Consider the following 21,836-nt stretch of genomic DNA (forward strand, 5'->3'; position numbering starts at 1 on the left):
ATTCCGACGTTTTAATTATTTTGATCGGAGTATTATAGCCCTAGGTTTATAGCTAGAAGTTAAGCCAAATCTCACAATTTGATAAAGAATTCCTGCTAAAAGGTAGCAGCCCCACACTCGGAATTACAGCATCAATTAGCCCACAAATAGCCCATATTTTAGACGTTTGATTTTCTTCGATTCAAGATGTCTAACCTTATGGAGGGTTTTTACTTTATTTCAAGCTAGACTCGCAGACTGATTCCGATTTCCCGCTAAAAGGTAGGAGCCCAAAAATCAGGATTAGAGCTAATAATTAGCCCATAAATAGCCCATAATTCTAGCGTTTGAAGTTTTAGGATGGATCATTGTAACCGTATGTTTTTTTTAGCTTGATGACAAGCTAGACTCGCCCATTTTGAATCCGATTTCCCGCTAAACAGCAGGAGCTCAAAAATTGGGATTAAAGCAACTAATTAACCCATCAATAGCCCATAATTTTGGCGTTTGAATTTTTTCGATCGGATCATTGTAACCATATGGGGGGTTCTAGCTTGATATCAAGCTAGACTCGCTCATTTTAAATCCGATTTCCCGCTAAACAGGAGGAGCCCAAAAATTAGGATTAGAGCAACTAATTAGCCCATAAATAGCCCATAATTCTGGCGTTTGAATTTTTTCGATCGGACCATTGTAACCATATGGGGGGTTCTAGCTTGATATCATGCTAGACTCGCCCATTTTGAATCCGACTTCCCGCTAAACAGTAGGAGCCCAAAAATGGGGATTAGAGCAACTAATTAGCCCATAAACAGCCCATAATTCTGAGATATGTTCCGGTAGTTTGGATGTTGGTTGTTGGTCTAACTTGACACGCGTCATTTGAACATATATTTAAGAATGGGTACGGATGAAACGCACTGAATTTTCTCGCTCGAATTTCTTAAACTGACTCTTGTTAGGCTGCAGCTATTACTGAAACATTTATTTGGATAATGCGAATAAACTAATGTGTTTTGGAAAACTTTGTTCGAAACAACTTACGTCCAAAAGTAAAGTACCCTTTAGTCATATTTCTGTTAGAAATAACTTATGCCATATATTAGAATTATTAAGGAAATAATTGTATGTGAACTATGAGCAAAAGCGTCTGAGTACTTTCTGAGAAAATCGTCAAAAAAGTTTTCCCCAAGAATAAAATATCCCTTGTATATCTTTTCAGGACAAACGAGTTATGCTATTTATGAAATACGAACAAAATTGCCTGAGTCGTTCTCGACAAAATCGTAAGGTAAAACTTGCTCCGAAGAGTAATATACCATTTCTAGCTTTTTAGGATGATGGAATTATACCGTATCGTTAGGTTATTTATGTAACATTTATTTATGAAATATGAACAAAATTGCGTCAGGCGTTAATCGTCGGAGAAGAGTAAACAGAGTAAACTATCCCTTCTGAATGTTTACAGGACGAACGAGTTGTGTCATATTTTTAGGTTATTAATCATACATTTATTTATGAAATGTCATTGAGAAAATTGTTCGAAAAAATGCATCAAATACAGTAAATTACACCTTATGTATTTTTTTTTAGTGTAAAAAAAATAAGCAAAATCTTTACAGCTGTTTTTGAGACAATTAAATTATTTTAAATTTTCATCCTTAAGTAAACTACCCTTATTTTTAGGTGTCGGAGGATATAGAATTTGAAACGATAAAATGTTATAAAAACTTCATGTCTAGAATTCGGTCCAGATGCGTCCAACAGTTTGGCCCCTATTTGAATGCATGTAAAAGCGTGACGAACCGACAGATGAACAGATGGACAGACATCAAAATCACTTTTTCGATATGTGGGGTTGTTGAATCCATTGAAATCTCGAGTTCGATTTTTATCACTATCACTACAATTTCTTCTTTCGTCGCTCGAACGTGAAAACGAATAGGAATACGATAAGGTGATAATTTGTAATCCCCAAAATTAAATGAGTTACGTTTAATGTGTTGCCGTGCTAGAAAAAAAGCTTATGCCTGTTTGTTATATCATTTTAATATAAGTTTTTCACGCTACTATATAATGTAGAAATATGGTATGATTGTCGTTCATATTCATGCTATCTTTTGGAAATATTCGTGTTACGCACACATAGATCTGTATAATTTAGTTATGTTCAACGAAAGCATAGACTGATGATTGCATTTCTTGCACTTGTGGATATGAAAAAAAAAGAGAGAGAAAAAGTCAATACTCTAAAAAAAAAAAAAAAAAGAAACACAAGCACCCACACATACACACACAAACGATAATTTGACATCAGCTTTTTCCTTTCTTCGTTTTTTTCATGAAAACAAGCTATTCTAACATTCGATGTAACGTCATGTCAATGTAACAAGGGTAAGATTGAATAGACTGTCAAGGTCGCGTATGTTATTCTTCCAGTTCCTGACACACAAATCCGAAGTGAGTTGTCTGCTTTCAAGAACGGACAGGGAAAATGTAACATACAAGACCATAAACTGAAAACAACAACTGTCTCCGATATTACACGTATTCTAATACTGAATAAATACGTCGATTAAAGGATACTATCAATAAGTTATTTCTTTATTACAGTATATTGTTTCGGTTCTTACTAACATGAAAATTATAAACTTCCTATAATGTTTTGTAAGAAAAAATATAAATTGAATGGGATGAGATTCGATCTCGTGTCAAAATAATAAAAGAACTACTAGTCTACCACTCTATCCACCTAACCACGGAGACAACATTGGTTTGTTTTCTTTTCCTTAACAAATAATGCTCATAACCATCGTGCGTATCGCTTCGAACCTTAAGATAAGAGTTTTTCTGTTTAATTCTATATTTTCATACGACAACTTAGTTACAGGAGCTAATTTATATTTGGCAAACCATCTAGACACTAGGTTTAAACCAATAAATACAATATTTCACTCCACTTTTCAGTTCCTTCCGCCAGCTAGTTCACTGCCTATGTCAATTTCCCTTTGCAATTGTGCTATGCTACTGAAAAATCCCTCGAAAGCATGATTGCCAGTATACACAAAACAGAGCGTAATTTTGTTTTTTGCTTATATTTTTATTATTTTATTATATTTTTTGGAAATATCTCCTTAGATGGATAGCTTTCTATTATCTCCACATACTAATAACTGGATTTTACTCATAAACGTGAGGAAAATGGAATAAATTCGAAAAATCGTGAGTTACAGTATACGCGCAATATTTTTTGCGCATGGGAGTATGTATGTGTCTGTGTTTTTTTATGCTAGAAACTGAACTCATACGAACTGAGCTATGAATAAATGCACTTGTTCTTTCAACTGCCTTTATAACTAAATGAAGAAAGAACACACACACACACATACGTGTTTGCCTTCGAGAATCATGTCAGAACAAGTTCGATCATGCCTACCATAATCGAGGTCGCATACTAGTCATCGAAAACATATCTCGTTACGGTTTCAATACAGACATAAGATAATACGTTTCACATCAAGACTTGAGAAAGTCATGTTTCATTTTGTTTATACGGGCATCTCTATGGGTATATGGCAGATTTTCATCCTACGTTGTGAAAACATTATCAAATGATATGGGAAGCTTCCGTTATTAGATTATGTTCAATCAATGGAATCCAATACGTTTTAAAACATTCATATTCATCTTAGCAACCCAGGGAACGTTCCCAGGGCTAAAATTTTTCCATATGGCCCCTATCACTTAGCAACACGATTTTGTATGTGTATGTATTTCGTTATGAGACTCATATATTGTTTCTCATCCCACGTTTTAAAAAATCGTGAAATACAATACTTACCTTAGCAACTAAGACCAATTTCATACAATCTGCTGAGAAGCTTCGATCATCAATATCACGCATTCAGTTCATAACCTACAGGCATTTCGTGGGAATGGAACCAAGGGGCTAAATCGCTTATGCTCTTCGACTTTCCAGGAGGAACGGGAGGCGGGGGGTTCAAATAACTAGCCAATACACGACGAGAACACTTATGTATCATCTTGGTTCTACAGCCGGTAGGCGCCCAAGAGTATACTTCCTTATTCTAGCATAGCAACATACTGGTTTAGACCGGTTTAGGCCCCCCTGATAACGGTTTTAGGGTCAAAATTTTCCCACGCTTCCCAAGAAAATTATTCACTACTATGTACTACACTCATATAGCGTACAGTCAACAGAATCATGTGTGGTCGGCACACTGGCTTTTACGCAACGTTAATTCTCACATTGCAGAACGAAATCTGCAATATGCACGCAGAACGAAATCTGCATTTTAATTTTTCCAAGGAAATATCTCGAAAACGGTTGAACATAATTAAACCGAACGAAAACTCAAATAGGAAATGCTGTGTTGCACATGGAATGATATTGTCGGAGTGCCCCCAGGGCCGCCCTTCATTGAGACCTAGGGTCCAACTTTAAAATTTTAAATGGAAACATCGGACGAGTGATACCTCGTTCGATAGATTTTTAAAAACTAAAACGCGTTGTGGCAAAAGATTTGTCATATATCGGTCACCATATTCAAAATGACCGCCAAGACATGATGCCTGTATCAGATAAAACGTGCAGTACCACTAATATGAAAACGTTTGGAAATAAATGAACAGAACCAAAAGCGAAACTGGTAAATGGCATGGGGACACATCGAATGATGTCGCGGTGATCATTAGGGCCACCTTGCAAGGGGATCCAGGACCCAACTTAAAAATTTAAATAGAAACATGGGGCGAATGATACCTCGTTCGATAGATCTTTAAAGACTAAAGAGCACTGTGGCAAAACATTGTTCATATGGGTCACTGTATTAAAAATGACCACGAAGACATGGTACTTTTATCAGATAAAACGTCGTGCCCATAGAATGAAAACGGTTAATGATAAATGAACAGAACAATAATTCGAATAGGAAAGCACAGAGGGTAATTATCATTTCATGGCTCGAGAATGATGTAACAGATGAAAAGATGATTAGAGTAAAAGTGCCATAATGTAAAGGATGAAATCTAATTCTTAGAAAATTATCGCACCAACTTCCCTCCGTAAGTGTTGAAGCGGGAAGGAACGGTGAAATTTAAAATGATTAACGTGGGTTTTGTAAATTAAATCTACTCAACAAAAGTATCTGAAATATGTTTTTATAAGAGATAGATATTTCTGTAATGAGAAAAAGTAGGTAAACTTCGTCTTAAATGATATCTTCCATTTTTGTTGTAGGCAATGATTTGATACACAAATGAGTCAACTGAAAAGCGAAACAAAATTGTCGAACAATGTAGTTTTTAGAACAAGGTGTACAGACGTTGGTTTTGTTCAACCGTCGTCTGCATGATATTGGTTCAATTCCTTTCCTTCTGTGTCTTCTTGCATGTCATGACCAGGGCTTTTTATTTCTTAGCCCCCTCACCTCTTACGTCCGGGGTATTTTTTCTGCGTGTCCCCTCGCCTCTCACGTCCGGCTTTTTTTCTTCGTGATTCACCTCGTCTCCCACGTTCTGGGTGTTTTTTCTTCATGTTGTGAGTCTCCTCGCCTCTTACGTACCAACAAAATGGGAACTCTATCTCACAGTTTATTCAATGACATCTTCATTTACCTGTATACATAAATTAATCCTTCGGTGAAAATGCATGACAGTTTGTAATAAAATGTTACTTAGGATTTGAGCACAAGCCACTGGAATTCGCTCCATCGTATCTTCCGTAGTTTTTGGTTTGTATTTATGTACAACATTCTTCAAATATCCCTAGAAATAAACATCTGGTGAGGATAAATCTGGGGATCATGCGGGCCATATTATTGGTCCGTTTCTTGCAATCCATTTTTCATTATAACGCGTGTTCAAATACTCCACCACTCTTTGCGCAGAGTGAGGTGCTGCTCGATCTAATCGCTTCCACTCTGCATTATGACATTTTTACTCTAATAATCTTTTTCTCTGTTGCATCATTCTCGAGCCATGGATTGATAAATACCCTCTGTGATTTCCTATACGAGTTTTATTCTGTCCATTTATCTTTAACCTTTTTATTCTTTGTGGTAATTTTGAAAACGATGACCCTTATGAACAATGTTTGGCCACAGTGTTATTTGCAGTGCTATTTGGGTTTTTTAAAGATCAACAAGGTATCACTCGCCCCATGTTTCCACTTAAAATTTTAAAGTTGGGCCCTGGGGGTCACCGCGACATCATTTGATGTGCCATATATGATTTGCCTATTTCCCTTTTTGTTCTGTTCATTTATCTTCAACCATTTTCATATCAGTGGTACTGCACGTTTCTTGATCTGATACAGGCATCATGTCTTGGCGGCCATTTTGAATACGGTAACCCATATGACAAATTTTTTGCCACAACACAGTTTTAGTTTTTAAAGATCTATCGAAAGAGGTTTCACTCACACATGTTTCTATTTTAAATTTTAAATTTGGGCCCTGGGAGAACAGCAACAATAGCATTCGCTGTACCCCATGGCATTTCCTATTTGAGTTTTTGTTTGGTTCATATATTCAACGGTTTTCGAGATATTTGTGGAAACATTAAAATGGGTCACCCTGTATACATGGGGGTCAACTGACCAGAAGTAAAATTATTTTCATTGTTGGCCCAGGGACTGCCAGCGTTAGAGTACGTAGATGGAACGAGGAATGGGTAATGATATATAAATTTCTTACAAGGTACATCAATTAAAACGGTCTAGTCCTAGGTGTGTTTGCTGTTCCAAGGAGGAAAAAACACATCATAGACGTAGACGAAATTGCTTATACAGGAGGCTGCAACATGCTCTATAATGATGTATTAAATATATTGTACGTATTTTTCTATATATTCAGGAAGTGACCAGTGGCGAAGGGTACTATGAGGCTCTGAGGCCGGGCCTACCCTGTTTTCTACCGTATATTTTCTTTATCTTTGGTTTATTATAAAATAGTCAATACTTCAATATTTCGTTTTTTTTTTCGGTAAGAAAACAGTATGTTGGAAACACTTGGAGACCCTTCCGTCTGAGCCTCACCAGCTCGCAAAACAGGTTTACGGGCTATACTGCTCAGGGAGCGAAGCTGTTCTCACTTGAGATTGCACGCATTGTTGGAAAGTTGCGAAAGCTTGCCTCTGGAAGTTTTGTTTAGTGTTGAAGGCATCTTTCAATTCTAATATGTTACAAAATGATTTACAGAGTAAGAAGTTTCTTTGTAGAATTATGTATTTGTGTTAGCGATAACTTCTTTAATTTAGGTATGTACTCTCAGTTGTTATTCAGAGTAGCTGTTTTTTTCCTACATGGGGCCTGGTCCATAATAGCATATAGAATATAAGTCTGATACATTAAAATACATATATAAATTTACAAACGCTACCGTACATGATAAATTAATTATATTTATATGTAAGTTTAGTTGAGTTTTTCATTTCATAGAAGGGTTTATGAATTTGTTTCGGGGAGGCTTTGCTTGTTTCGGGAGGGGTTTTGTTAACTTTATTCCTTGAAATGTGATAATTCCGCAATATCTATAAAACAATAAAAAGTTGCGATAAAATTTCGGTGAGGACTTAAGCCCGAAAACTACCTCCTTAAATATTCCACTACGATAAAATACAATATTAAATATCTGGAATTGACTCAAATGAAGTTCCTTCTGAGTATTAACATTTCTAATGAACTCATTATCACATGATACATTAATTAAATGTAGTATGTAACATACTCTGTCTGTTACAGACAAATTAATGTAGGCTTAAAGTCAATTAATTTACCTATACTTATTATATTCTATAATTACACTATACTTTAATTACTTGTGTATACATGCTTTATGTTGATTGCTAGTCTGTCGTAATAGTACGACCCGCTCGTGGAGAGTAATGCTCCCTGAAGTACGTTTTCTCGCGCGCTACTTTAGACGGGCTATCCTAGCCAGTTGTTTTAAGTTGATCACAAAATTTATATCATGGAGTAGAAGGGGAACAAAACGAGCCCTATATCATGGAGTAGAAGGGGAACAAAACGAGCCTTATATCAGGGAGTACAAGGGGAACAAAACGAGTCCTGCGGGGCTTCTATCCCGTTCCTACTACTACTTATCTCCACAAAAGTAAGTAAATCACTTTTTTGAGTATTAGTTTCATATTATTTTAATTTTAAAAGTGTTATAAAAATGTAAAAAAAAATGTAAAATAAACTTTCCTCGTGCCGGGTTTGAACTCACGCCAAAACAGATCTTTGTTACTAGCATATAGCGCTAGCCCACTTTTTTTAATAGTCACTTTATTTTTCTATATACGTGGTATTACAGAGTAGATTTACAATGGAGAACAAACATGTCTGAGCATCAAAGTGAAGAAATAAAGTGATGGTTTTATCCTACTTGTCCAATACCACCTTAAGAATGTTTTCAAACGTTTTGTTTTCCTCCAAAAACTGATACGTCTTCCATTTTGTTCTTCTAAAAAAAATCCATGTAATCTTCCACTTTGAGGAGAGATCTATAGCTGTCAATGTACCAAAGAGTATTGGCTATTAGTCATGATACAGCGTTACTTTTAGATTTCGGATAGAACTTGTAGTCAGGGCAAATTATTATTTCAGGCAAAATAGCATTGGGAGATGTACGACATATTAACGCGAGCATCGTTACAAGTTGTATCCAAATGTCCTTAATGGTAGTACACTTTGTAAGTATATGTATCAATGCAGTGGCGGCGGATGGACGTTAAAAGTGAGGGGGCAAGACATGATCTGAATATTTGTATATAAATGTTAGTTTTCCTCGTTGTTTCTAACATTCTGTTTGACGAAAGGTTGTATAACTAATAGGATACTATATTTTCAGTTAAAATACCGTATATCGTATATAATAGTTTATTAAGTAAATTGAGAAGAACAACGCAAGTAGATACTAGCCCTTTGTACTCTTAAACAACGAAAGTGTAAGAAGAGACTTGATTCCTTGCTCATGAACATCTTAAAATTTTGTCTGGAAAATTGTGTGATCAGATTATTTAATAAATTTGCAAAACAAATAAATAGAAAGGATAATATTAATCATAGTAATGAATAATGATGCTTGTTTTGGAAAAGCTATATTGAAACTGAGGATTATTGAAAAACTTAATATTTAACTCCACACATGCTAATAAATGTATGTTATTACTCTTAGAAAATGAAAGGCAGTAAATACTACAAGCATATGCTACGACATTTAAAGAAATATTTGCTTTTGCAACTTCTTGAATTATGTTCGTTGCCATTAGGTGCAGTTTTCACTTTCTTGGAACACATCAAAACACAACAATACTTAGAATCAATCCACACTTCAGTTATACAAAATAAACTTAAAACCTAGAATTATGTTCAATTTACTAAATTTTATTGTATATACACTCGTACATCCTTAAACAGAACACTTCACTCGTATATTACACTACAAAACAATGGAAAAGGTAGAAGTTGTTTCTTATCACGCTCTTTTTAATCGATATTCCTTACTTTAGAAAGAAGAAAAGACATTTTAGGAACTGTCAATTTTTGTGCAATTAAAGAATAAATTGTGAAATAGGCCCTACTTTTTTGCATAATGATTTTTCGATTAGCTTCAAAGCGGCTCACTAACATATCGAGCCCTTGTAAGAAGAAATGAAAGTATGCTGAAATTGTGCTCCAATAGGTTATTTTTTGGGGTTATTTTCTGTGGCGATTAAAACGCAATTACTGTAGCTTTTTTTACTCCACGGGAAGACAACCAATGCGTATTCACGCAACAGCAAATATTATATTGCAGCATTTTTTTTTCTATTAATCAGTAACACATACAAAATCGTTACATTTCCAAATGAAACTATATACATTAATTGGTTACTTCAAAAAAGTGCGGGGGCAACTGCCCCCCTTTGCCCTCCCTAATCGCCGCCCATGTATCAATGTATAACATCTGCACATTTTCCACAGGCACTTGATTCGGAACGTTGTATCTCGGATAGGCGTTTGTTTGTCGGGAATAAATTATGTATAACCATATACCTAAAACTTTTCAGCTGAGATGTCAAAAAGGTACAATGCAAATCAGACCATATTTGGGACCGATGTCTACATGGATTTTTAGTGACTACCCTTGGTTCATGTTTGGTAGTAGATCTGTTCAAGAGAAACTTATATTAAATTTTTGAAGTCTGATATATTCCAGGCACTTCCGTTGGTAAATAACTCCATTCAAGTATAATTGTTTGCATATATTTTGGGCTATGTTTTATGTAATCATAATTTGGTGGATTTGGGGCAGGTAATTGTGGTGTCCAGCATCGTAGCCATTGACTTGTACGTGTATCATCAAGATGAAACAAGGTGTAGGCGCGCATGAGAAGTAAAGCTTTACATTTAAGATCTATATTAATTAGTTTTAACCATCCTAGATTGTAATCATTCATCATAACTTCTTTTGCATTTTTAAAATAGCATCCTGTCCAAATAAACCCTCCGATGACTGACTGTAATTTCTTAACACATGTATCTGATATTTGATAAAATTGTACAGCATACCATAGCTTTGAACAGATGTACGTGTTCACGTACCAAATACGCTGAATAAGATTTAAATTTCCATACCGAACTATTGCACTATCACGTCTAATTGCATTCACAATTGGAGTCCAAATAGCTTTCTCTTGATCGTCTTCTCCACAAGTAAACGTAATTCCTAGAATTTTCAGAGTTTGTTCCGAATCATATTGCATAAGATTTGATGCCATAGCGCTCCATGACCAATTATTAAACATCATGCATTTACTTTTGTTAAAATTTATTTTAGCGCCACTCGCAGAACAATATCTTGTTAAAGTACGCTGTACATGTATTATTTGTTCATTAGTAATACATGTTACCGTGACATCATCTGCAAAGGCCACCACAGTTACAGTACGGAAATCATGAAGATTGGCTTCCTTGTAGGAAATTAGCGTTCGCAATAACGGTTCTATTGCTAGTCCAAAAAGTAGCATAGATAAAGGGCACCCTTGACGGGTCCCTCTCTGAATTTTAAGTGGTGTGCTTAAGTGGCTATTAATTTGTAACTGGGATGTAGCGTTTGTATATAGATCTTGTATGTTTTTAATGAATCGTGGTGCGATGTTATAAGCAGCTATACCGGCATACAAATAATTATGTTCCAGTAAGTCAAACGCATTTTGAAAATCTACAGACAGTAAACATGCTGGCACTTTCCGAAAACGAAAATATACAATATCACGGATTGTACTTAGTGCATAATAAATATTCTTTTCTCTAGAGAAGGCTGTTTGATTGTCGCCTAGTATTTTGTCGACAAAGAGGCTGATGCGACGTTTATAAACTTTAGTGATTATCTTGATATCTGTGTTTAAAACCGTAATAGGTCAAAAATTTTGAATGTGTCCAGACGTTCCCTTTTTGGGAAGCATAATTATTATCCCGTCGTTTAGTAGCACATTGCCTGTTCGAATATTTCATTACTAATTTTTATGAAGACGTCTCCAATGATATCCCAATATTTTTCGTAAAAATAAATAATTCCATCTTTACCAGAGTAGATATGCTTACTGGTAGACTTAATTTCAGTGAACAATTCTTCTTTTCAAATGGGTGTAATCAAACTGTTATTATCGATATCTGACAATGAACCTATTAAGTTATCAAAAAGAAAGGCCATTCATCATCTTTCGCCTGGTTGGCAGTAAGATCTATATAATATTCCTGAAACTGAGTCAGAAGCTCTGAAAACGCTGTTATTTTTCTCCCATCAACTGTGGTTATATAGTCTATAAAATTATTGTTTTTTCTTTTGAGTGTTCGAACTACATGATGGAGTGTCATGCGTTCATTCGCCAATAAATCGGCAGTTTGCATATTATGTTGATAGGTATCGAAGTATTATCTTTGTTTTATTAGAATTTTTAATTTTATTTCTTTTACACGCCAATAGCTCTGAGGAGTCGCAATAGCTTTCCACAAATCATTTAATACACTATATAAAAATTCTAAAGAATTTCTACTGTCCCGTTGTCTTTCTCCACCCATCCATTGAAAAAACTTCCTAATTTTTTATTTTGTATAGTGCACCCAGCAAGCGTTTAATGTAGAAAAATATTTTTGGTGTGTACATCAATACTTCCATTTTTTATTAAATAGAAGCTTTGTATCGTCGGAAAACAAAAGCTGTTCATTCATTTTCCAATACGAGCGTCCATATGTCTTACGTATAATACCTTGAAATTTTAATATTAGGGATTCCGCTGCATGATCAGAAAAGGAGGTCGGAACAATTGAAAGTGAGCATACACTATGTAATATTTCTTGGGATACATATATTCGGTCAAGCCGTGATTTAACTGTCGAAGTTTTGTACGTATATTCAATATGTGTATACTTATTAATCCAAATATCGTGTAGCTTTAGTTGTGTCACTATATTGTCCAATGCATGACATTTACTAAACTGTCCTGTTGTATCTTCCTCTCTCAAGACACGGTTAAAATCGCCACATAACACAATATTGGTCATTGTTTTCATTCGGCCACGAAGACCAACAACAACAATCGTTTGATTTCTGCTACTTGAATGCAACGTGCCAAGAAATGGATAACGCCAACCAATAAGAAATGTGTTTTTCGTTCCTACTTCCGGGAGCATTACTCTCCCGAGCTAGTCCTGTAATAGTTGCATTGTGTTTTGGTGGACTTCAACTTTGCTCTTCTTCTTCTTCCATTCGAATTGATGAATGTCAGAGCATAAGAATTTGCACGAGCAAGGAAAGGTGCGGAATGAGACTAGTTTACAGAATAAGATTAGACCTTAAAAAGTGTTATTTCCTTATTTGTTGTCTTTTGATCTATATCTTATTCTTTTGATATTTTTCTTATTTAGTCGTTATTAAAACGTTTATTTGGAGTTTCACCGAATTTTCTGTTGAACAAAGAGAGAAAGAAATTGTCAGTATTAGATTTCTACGCGGTGATTTAACTGCGTGTATACTGTGTACTGCAACCGAGAAACGGAAGAATTAGTATGTTAGTGTGACATTCTCTACAAAAAATTAGTAAATCTCGATGCATCCGTGTAAAACTGAGTGATATCAGAATCATTTTGAGTTAGAGAGTGAAACTACCATTTGTGACATTGAAGGGAACAGAAATCGTCTCCGCGAAGATGCCAGGATGAAAATGTCTGAGATGGAATGATACTCACATGTTTCTGTTCTTTGTTTGCAGAGGTTTTGTGCGATAATCGGTGTTCATTTTGTAGCTTCAACTCAGGTAATGTTATAAGCTCTATCCATGTTCTTGACGCTATAAATATACGGGATGTTGACAGAATTTATATGGAAACTATTTCTTCGTCTGAATAACAGAACTATTGAGTGGGAATACAGTAAATCTTCGTCACATGTTTGTGAAGTTCAGCCTGATCACTAACAAACGAGTTTACACTTCAGAATAGTAAATTAATAGTTCATTATTATCAAACTCAACTAACTATTGAATATCAATCGAATTTAAAGTAAAAATATTGACTTTAAATATGTTTAATCTTGAGTTTTGCCTTACTTACTGCAACATTTTTAGATAAATCTTTCCTATGGGAGGAAACCTTACCAGGGGCGCCTGGCTTGTCCCTGGCCCCGAAACCGTTCAATGTAACCCTCTCATTCTGTAGGTCGTGTATAATCTCTCTCTCTCTGTTCCGAAATATGCGTTAGATCTAGCGTCAAGTTACGTTAGTATCTTAGGTACTCTTGTATTTGTTAGTACTCGTAAAGGAATGTTCAATTTAATAAAAGGAAAGTTCATAGTATCACAAAAGTTAATCACATATATTATTAATTATATTCATTATATATGGTATTTCGTCTCACAGAACTAGTAATGTTTGCCGAGTCAATCACAATGTCATCACTTCAATGTGGAGATACGTCTGGGCTAGTTAAACTGTCCGTCCTTGTCCAGTCAATGTAGGCATTGACTGACGTCGACGTAATTATCTCCTACATAGTTCAGTGAGGTCTATCAAAGTTGAATCAATTTTATTATCTATTGTCAGCATATGTAATGTCCATTTGGTCTATTTAATGTTCATTTTGCCAATCCACGTCCACTTGTCCACCCGATATATATCACACGTCATGTGTCCACCCTGTCCATAAATGTCCACCCATGAGTGAACGTCCTTGGTGTTTTACTAACTTGATAGCTGCTGTGGTTGTCTTGTTGAGTGTTTCTGCTCTCTACGACATCATTAAAGCCTTGGTTTGATGTTTTCCGTATGAAAAAGGTAAACGGGTTTCTGACCGCGCGGAAGTTGTATTCTATACTTCAGGTCTGTCTCTGATTTAACCTTATTATATTAGAATTTATGTTAAAGTGTGCTCATGTTTTGAAGTTGCAGAACGGAGAAGAGTGAGTGATAATTTCTCTGTTTCTTTTTCTTCTTTATTTGTTCGGGGCACCTGAACTGAGTCAGGAAACGGTGACACTTCTGCTGACGGACGCCTGTTCGGACGAAAGGTAAAATTTATCCTGTTTACAGTTCAATTATATATTGTGAAATGTGGTAGACGGTTTATCAGTATTTAGTTTAAACATATGTGTAACGAAAGATAGACAGACAGTCGATCGTGGCTATAAAATTTAGAATTAATGATCCAGTGTTGTACGGAGTGACAGTGAGTGGTAAGAGAATTTAACAAAATCGTTGTTTGGCGTTAAATTACTTCATTATTTGTAACTATTCTTGTGGAACTCACATTCTATTAAGGAAGATTTGTTGTTGTAATTCTGTAAATGCTGATAAAGGTTAATTAAGACAGTTTAAGCAAGCATATAATAATTTGAATTGTAACTTGAAATTTTCATTTTTTTCTCTTTGTTACGATTGGGTATTTTAAGGAACTTTAAAATTTACTGTGATCCCCAACTTATCATAATTGAGAGTATGATACTAAATACTAAATCCTTTGTTAATAAATCTGTTTTTGGAAATTGAAGAGATTATTTAAAGATTCAAAACCAATACAAATACGAGGAAAATGAATTAAATAATTTGTAAAGTAAAATGTTATTAAATGTCTGGTACTATACTGCCTATTACTTCTTCGTGTGAACTGCATCCTCCTGAGATAAGATTGTGGTTCTTAAATTCCGTTGCGCAAATCACCATCTTCTTGGCTTCTCTCGGATTTGCTAGGACTGCGAGTCAGGGATTGAGAAGATTGGTCTAAAAGAAGCTGGTCGTTATGTAGTGGCGAATTATATATTTTTATTTTAGACTGGTTGTTAGTTTTTGGCGTTCCAGCCAAGGATTCTGCCGACTACAGAATTGTGGTAAAAGAAGGATTAAGAAAGAGGGAGAGGAGAAAATGAGAGTGGAATGGACGTATCGGTACCGTGTATTGGTTGCGTTTCTTGGTTTTGATTCCTCCCATGGAAGTCTGGTGTTGATATACATACTTCTATTGTCTTTTATTTTCTGGTGATAGTGTTGTAATGTAACTGGTTAAGATGTCAACGTCTGAGCGAGCTTCCGTCGGGGGAAGTGTTGCTAGTTCCGACTCCTACAGGGATTACGCGTGTAATTTCAGAAACTTCTGAACGTGAAGATTCGGTAATGTGTGAGAAGTGTACCCGATGGTATCACTTCCGTTGTATTAGAATAAAAGTCCGTTAGTATGTTTGAGCTAATAAGTCGAGAGTGGTACCGGTGAATGTGGCAGGGTTGCCAACTCCCAAATGAAAATGGGAAAAACGAGAAAACTTTTGATGATGTTGGCTTGGTTAAGTTAAACCAAAATGAGGAACGGATGTTCCGAAATCCCCTGTAGGTGCTTCGTCCCCTATTGGTGAATTAGAGAGTTCAATTAAGAAATAATTAAAAAATATGATTGAATGAGGGAGGTAGTATAGAACTAGTGACTTAGTTTCATAGGCATGATATAAAGAAAACTAATTTATTACAATTATGCTTAACAAAGTGAATAGAATTTTATCCATCACCAAGGTGCCTATAAAATGAATAATAGCATCATGATTTCTTAACAGGTTCACATTCTTGTTTTCACGTTAAGACTCTCTTATGGATTTCACTAAAGTTACCAACAGAGTTCTTGTGAGCGTACTTACAATATTTTAGAGTCCATTGCAACCAGAATCTGCACAGCACTTTTCCGAAGTCACTGATCCTGTCTCGAGTAAGCGCGAGTAATCACTAGGAAGCGTGTGGTTGATAGATCTTTGAACCAATTGACTAAATTGTCTAAGGTTTTTATAGTAGTTTCATTGCACTTTCATTTCTACATTTCGCGGAACTAAAAGTTGAAACTAGGATTGTTTGTGACATGATTTTCGTTTTCGCTTTTCTAAAACCATCCGTGTTACAAACAAAACATGTCACTTCTATTTTAAAACGATTTCACTCTCGTATATTGTCTTTGATACTTGGAGATGATCCGTTTACTATATACTTTTATTTATTTATTTATTTATTTTAAATCTCAAAATGAGGAATGTCTTACAATGGAGACACGTTTGTTTACATTCTTGCAAGAAGGGTTCGATATACAAGATGCGAAATTGGACAAACAAAATGAAAAGTTCGATAATTTAAGTGACAATGTTTTAGCTTTAGCAGCTAAAATTGATGAAGTTAAATTGGAGGCGCATAGAGAAGTAGTCGATGAAGCAAATAAATTACGAGGACAAATCAATGTTGTAGCCGCGTTGCAGTTAGACCAAATGGCTCGACTGCAAAATGTAGAAAGCGACCTCTTGTAAGTAAATCAAAAGGCAGAAAAACTACAGAGTGAACTGCGAAAGCTACAGGAGATGGTGAATGGTAACAGTAAAGAGAGCTTCAATCAAGAAGGGTTATGAAACTACTACTACCATCTTTGAATCGGTTTGTGCGAACATAGAAGCTGGACGAAACGAGTCTCGGTCCTTCAGCAAGAACTCGAGCTCCGTTACGATCAACTCCAAAGGAAAATGAACGAGGCTAGAGTCGTTATTGACCTCAAAAGAGGCAAGTGTTGCGGCTGAAGGGGGAGATGATAGTGTTGCTCCTTAAGAGAGTCTGTTTTACAGATGTCGGGAAGGATAGGACATCTGTTGAAAAGATTAGGCTTAGTGATTGTGGCCAGCCGACGACGCACTCGAATGAGACTATATTTAGTGGCGTTTCCATAGCAACTAACACTTCTTGTTTTACAAATCCTGTTCCTAGTTTATCGTCAGTGAGATCTTCGTTTAATTTTGATACTTCTGCGAATACCGTTGGAAATACAGTACCCATTTTTGGTAACAGCAGTCTCCCGGTATATACTATGTTTAATTGGAATCTAAGTCATTCAACTCCTAAACATTCTTCTTTTAATCAGTCCAGTTGGGGTAGTTCCCTTAGTAACCCGATAAATCCGTTGAGTCAGTGTTCAACACCGTTTTACAATGTATCTAACTTAAATCCTTTTGACAATGGTTCTAGTGCCTACGTTTCCTAGTCAACATTCAATTATGAACCTAAACCGATTCCATTAAAAGATTTTAGTTATTTTCCTACATTTGGAGGAGAGATACGACCTGGTGTATCCAGAGCTTTCCTTAGAAATTTTAAAGGCTGCATAGATATGTACTCTGTTTCGGATTTTGAAAAGATTAGGGCTTTTCAGTTAACTGCGAGACGGAGCTGAAGTTTGGATTCAGTCCGTTTCTGATGAAATTCGATCGTTCGATTATTGCATCCGATTGTTTAAGTCAGTATTGTAATGAAAAAACGGAATTGATGCAAAAGAAATATCTTCAATCTTTAAAGTATGATGAAAACAAGTATTTTTTATTACTAGAATTCTCTTGGTTATTAGTTGAGATGTATTATAATATTACAGAAAATCCTAATTTCCAAGAATTTCCAGTTTAGTCTTGGGAAGTGTACCTTATAATGATATAAGATTCTTGTCTGAGAATTCAAGTCAGAACTTAGTTGATCTGATGATTCAGATTGGGAATTTATCTTCGGTCACCGTTTCCCGTACCGAATTTGAGCCTCCTTCTAGGAAGAGATCGTTTGTTAGACAGGCAAAGGTTATGAAATCTTCGAATCAAAATTCCAAGCAAGATAAAAGGATTGACAGCAATTGTCTAACTGAAAAGAGGCACTCTGAGTATTCTCAGAATTCTAATCATAATAACTATAATAATTAAAACCAAAATTCGTTTCGAGGAAATAATCGAAATCGACGCTTTCGAGAAAGGGGAAATCGATACAGAAATACAGAAATCGATATAACAATAATAATAATCAAGTGGAAGAAAACGATGGTTCCAGACAGATGTATAGTAACGATAGTGAACGTCCCATAAATCCGAGAGAACATAAATAGTTCGGAAAACATGACTCGCAGCTGCCAATGAGTAAGGGGCAGGTGAGCTGCAAAGACCCCTTAAGAAGCATTTGTACGGTAACTTCGCCGATCCCCTCTGTTTCTAGGAATCTTTTTTTGGAATTTCACGTCAATTTTGTGATAGATGATTATGATTGCTCCTCTTCTGAGTACTATTTCTCCCCGTCAACTGTGATAAAAGGAAATATTGCTGGCGTAGAATTAAAATGCATGGAGGATTCTGGATCAGAGTTAAATTTGATGGACTGGGAAGTTTGGAAACGTCTAAAACAAACTTTCCCGTCTGCTAAATTACATCTATATACTAGCGTGCTTTGGAAGCCTTCGCAGGAAAGGGAAAATTTCAGGGGCAAGGATTGCAAACTTTTAATTTCAATTTTCAAGCGTATCTTTTCGAAACTCCCATATTTGTGATGAAATATCTGCGAACAGACATTATTTTGGGATGTCCGTTCCTAGATAAAATCAATAGTGTCATTGATCGAAGTAAAAATGAAGTTAGGTTTCAAACTTCTTCGGGAACTCTCATCTCTTTACAGACGATAAAACTTGAAGTTTTGTTTGTCGGAATTTCTTCTAATCATGTTTAAATTTCTACACCAAAAACGCCTGTCCAAGTTGTTGAGCATCTTAGTAAAAATACTTCTCCAGTTGCCAGAAATCGATTAATGGAAGAAACTCAGCAGAGTGTGAGGCCGTCTACTGATCGTTCTATGAACTCTATTGAACATGGTCCATCCATGGATCCGGAGCCTAATGTTTGAGGAACTGATATTTAGGAATATGTGAAGTCGAGATCCGACTTAGACGAAAGCTCGAAACGATTAGCAACTCTTCTTTTAAATATTGATATCTATTTTCTGAGCATCCTACACGAGTGCGTGCGCCACTCTATAAAATTCAGTTAACGGATGAGATGCTAATAGTAGGACCGTACTATCCGGTCCCTGAAGCGTTTCAACCTGCTTTTGAAAAGGAATTTAAAACATGGATCAAATTGGAACTAGTTAAGGAACAACCCTCTCGGAATTGAAATCCAATACACTGCGTACGCAAAGCGTCAGGAAGAGTACGTGCAGTTTTGCATCTCCGAGTTTTAAATAAGAAGGTACTAGCTCCAAAAATTCAAGTAGAGCCTATTGGTGACATTTTCAATCGCGTAAATTGTAGTGTCGTTTTCATCCTTAATAATTTTGTCCGTAATATTTATAACCTTAATACTTTTTCTTTCATTGATCTGACCACTTTGTAAAAAGGTTCTATCTCCCCTCGCAGTGGAAGAAAAGTGAGGAGAGAGGTTCGAACAAGGCGGATCATCGGCAGAAGTTGTAGCGTGTGAATGGCTAATAAATCACGTAGTTTTCTTTTAGTTTTGAATCTACAGTATACATCTGTACGAATGCTTGAAAACCTAATAACTGAACGGTCGAACGGGATAAAGTGGTTTTTAAAAGTGTGAAATTTGTGACATTTTCGGGTTAATATAACCTGTTACCGCCAATGAGTGTAGCACATGTTAACTAGCATTCACGTTTGTTAACTATTTTTAGTGAGAAGTGTCTTTTTCCGACAGAAATCTAAGTAAGTGATATTGTGGGTGCTGTGATCTTCATATGGGACAATTCCAGTTCGGAAAATCAAAAATTGTCTTATCCCGAAAACTAATTCTTGACATTCTCTTCAACCATCTTGTAAAATCGTGCTTGTGTACACTTCTAGTGAAGCCCAATGCCCTTTCGACCTAAGTCGTGCCTTGTTATTCTACTTCCATAACAACAGTGCTATGTTCTTCACTTATAACATTTCTTCATACGTCACTTTAAATATTTTAGCATTAGCGGCACTAACATTCGAGTGTGATAATGAGTAAGTATTCATTCATTTTCTATTTGTGATGGTCATACCTGAAGAAGTTACTTCATTTTCTTCGTGCAACATGAGTTTAAACCTGATGATGACTTTGGCAACTACCACAAGTGCCTGTATTACGTCGCAAATCTTCCGGGTATCAGCCTACCTTCGGACTGAGACAGTCATTTTTGGAGCAGTTAACTTTACTGCCCATTGGTTAAGGAGTATAAAGCAACTGTACCTTTATTCCTCTTCGAGTCACTATTACTGTCGCTTAGCCTTCGTACTAAGCTATTTATTAGTTATGGACTCTTCCTCATGGTTTGCTTAGCCTTTGTACTAAGCTATTTATTAAATATGGAAACGTCCTTATGGTTTGCTTAGCCTTCGTACTAAGCCATTTATTAGTTATGGACCCTTCTTTATGGTTTGTTTAGCCTTCGTACTAAGCCAGTTCTTGATTACGTGACTTTACCTCAATAGATGTTGGTTTCTGTCATCTTTCGCTATGAAAGATTATTTTGAAGTGTCAACGATTTACTCCGAGTGCGCTTGACATTCACATCAAGCCTTTTTATGTGTACAGGCGTGGGTCTCCATCTTACGCAGTTTAGCTTATTTGAACTTGGTCATGGATTGCAACACTGAGTATTATGTATGGCCTCAAGTCGAGTATTACTTCCACCGGAGCGGTAGTGGGAGTATATTTTCTATTTATTTAAAGATGGAGCCTTTGGCTATCAAGGAGATTCTGATTGTGAATGTTCTAACGAAAACATTAAGTGAAACTATGCATCAAATATTAATGTCAGAAGAAAAATCTATGTTCAAGCAAGACCGCTCTTAATATTTTCCTGTATGGAGTACCCATTTTCAAATGTATTTGCTAACAGCAGTAGTGGTAATAGTAATCCTAACAGGCAAGGAAGCAATTTCATGGCCAACAATAATAATAATCGTTATTGATATAGACAATATAATCGTGGTGTAAGAATGGTTATAAGAAAACAAAATCGGAATAATGGTCCCAATGATACTAATGGTCAGTCAGTGATGCAAGGTCACGTGACTTCACATGTTCAAGCTGAACCGATAGTAACGTCTTGTGCTTGTGTTCATTGTCATACTTTTAGGAATTGTCATGAAAACAGTGGTACAGTCCGCAGCAAAAAACCTGCAACATGAGCATCTAAGTTTATTGTGAAACTACGCCTAACAGCGCAGGGAATCAACATAACGCCTAAGTGGAACGAATCACGCCAGGAGAAACTTCAGCGTCCTCCCCTGCACACTTATTTTGGAACAAAAGACTTCGTCGTTTCACAATAAACTTACATGCTTATGTTACAGGTTTTTTGCTGCGGACTGTACAAATTCTCAAGTTTCTTCCGAGCCTTTTGCTCAGCATAACCCTATTTTAAATCAATAGGGCGGGCATTCGAGTGGTCGCCTGGAGTCCGCCAAAATGTAAATTTGCGACCAAAAGATAATTTGCTCAATAGAGATAATAGTACTCGGTTCACTGAGAAACCTCTAAATGTCTTTTTCAAA

This window comes from Thermobia domestica, chromosome 5 (genome assembly GCF_964235325.1).
Source record: "Thermobia domestica chromosome 5, izTheDome1.hap1.1, whole genome shotgun sequence".
Classification (NCBI taxonomy): domain Eukaryota; kingdom Metazoa; phylum Arthropoda; class Insecta; order Zygentoma; family Lepismatidae; genus Thermobia; species Thermobia domestica.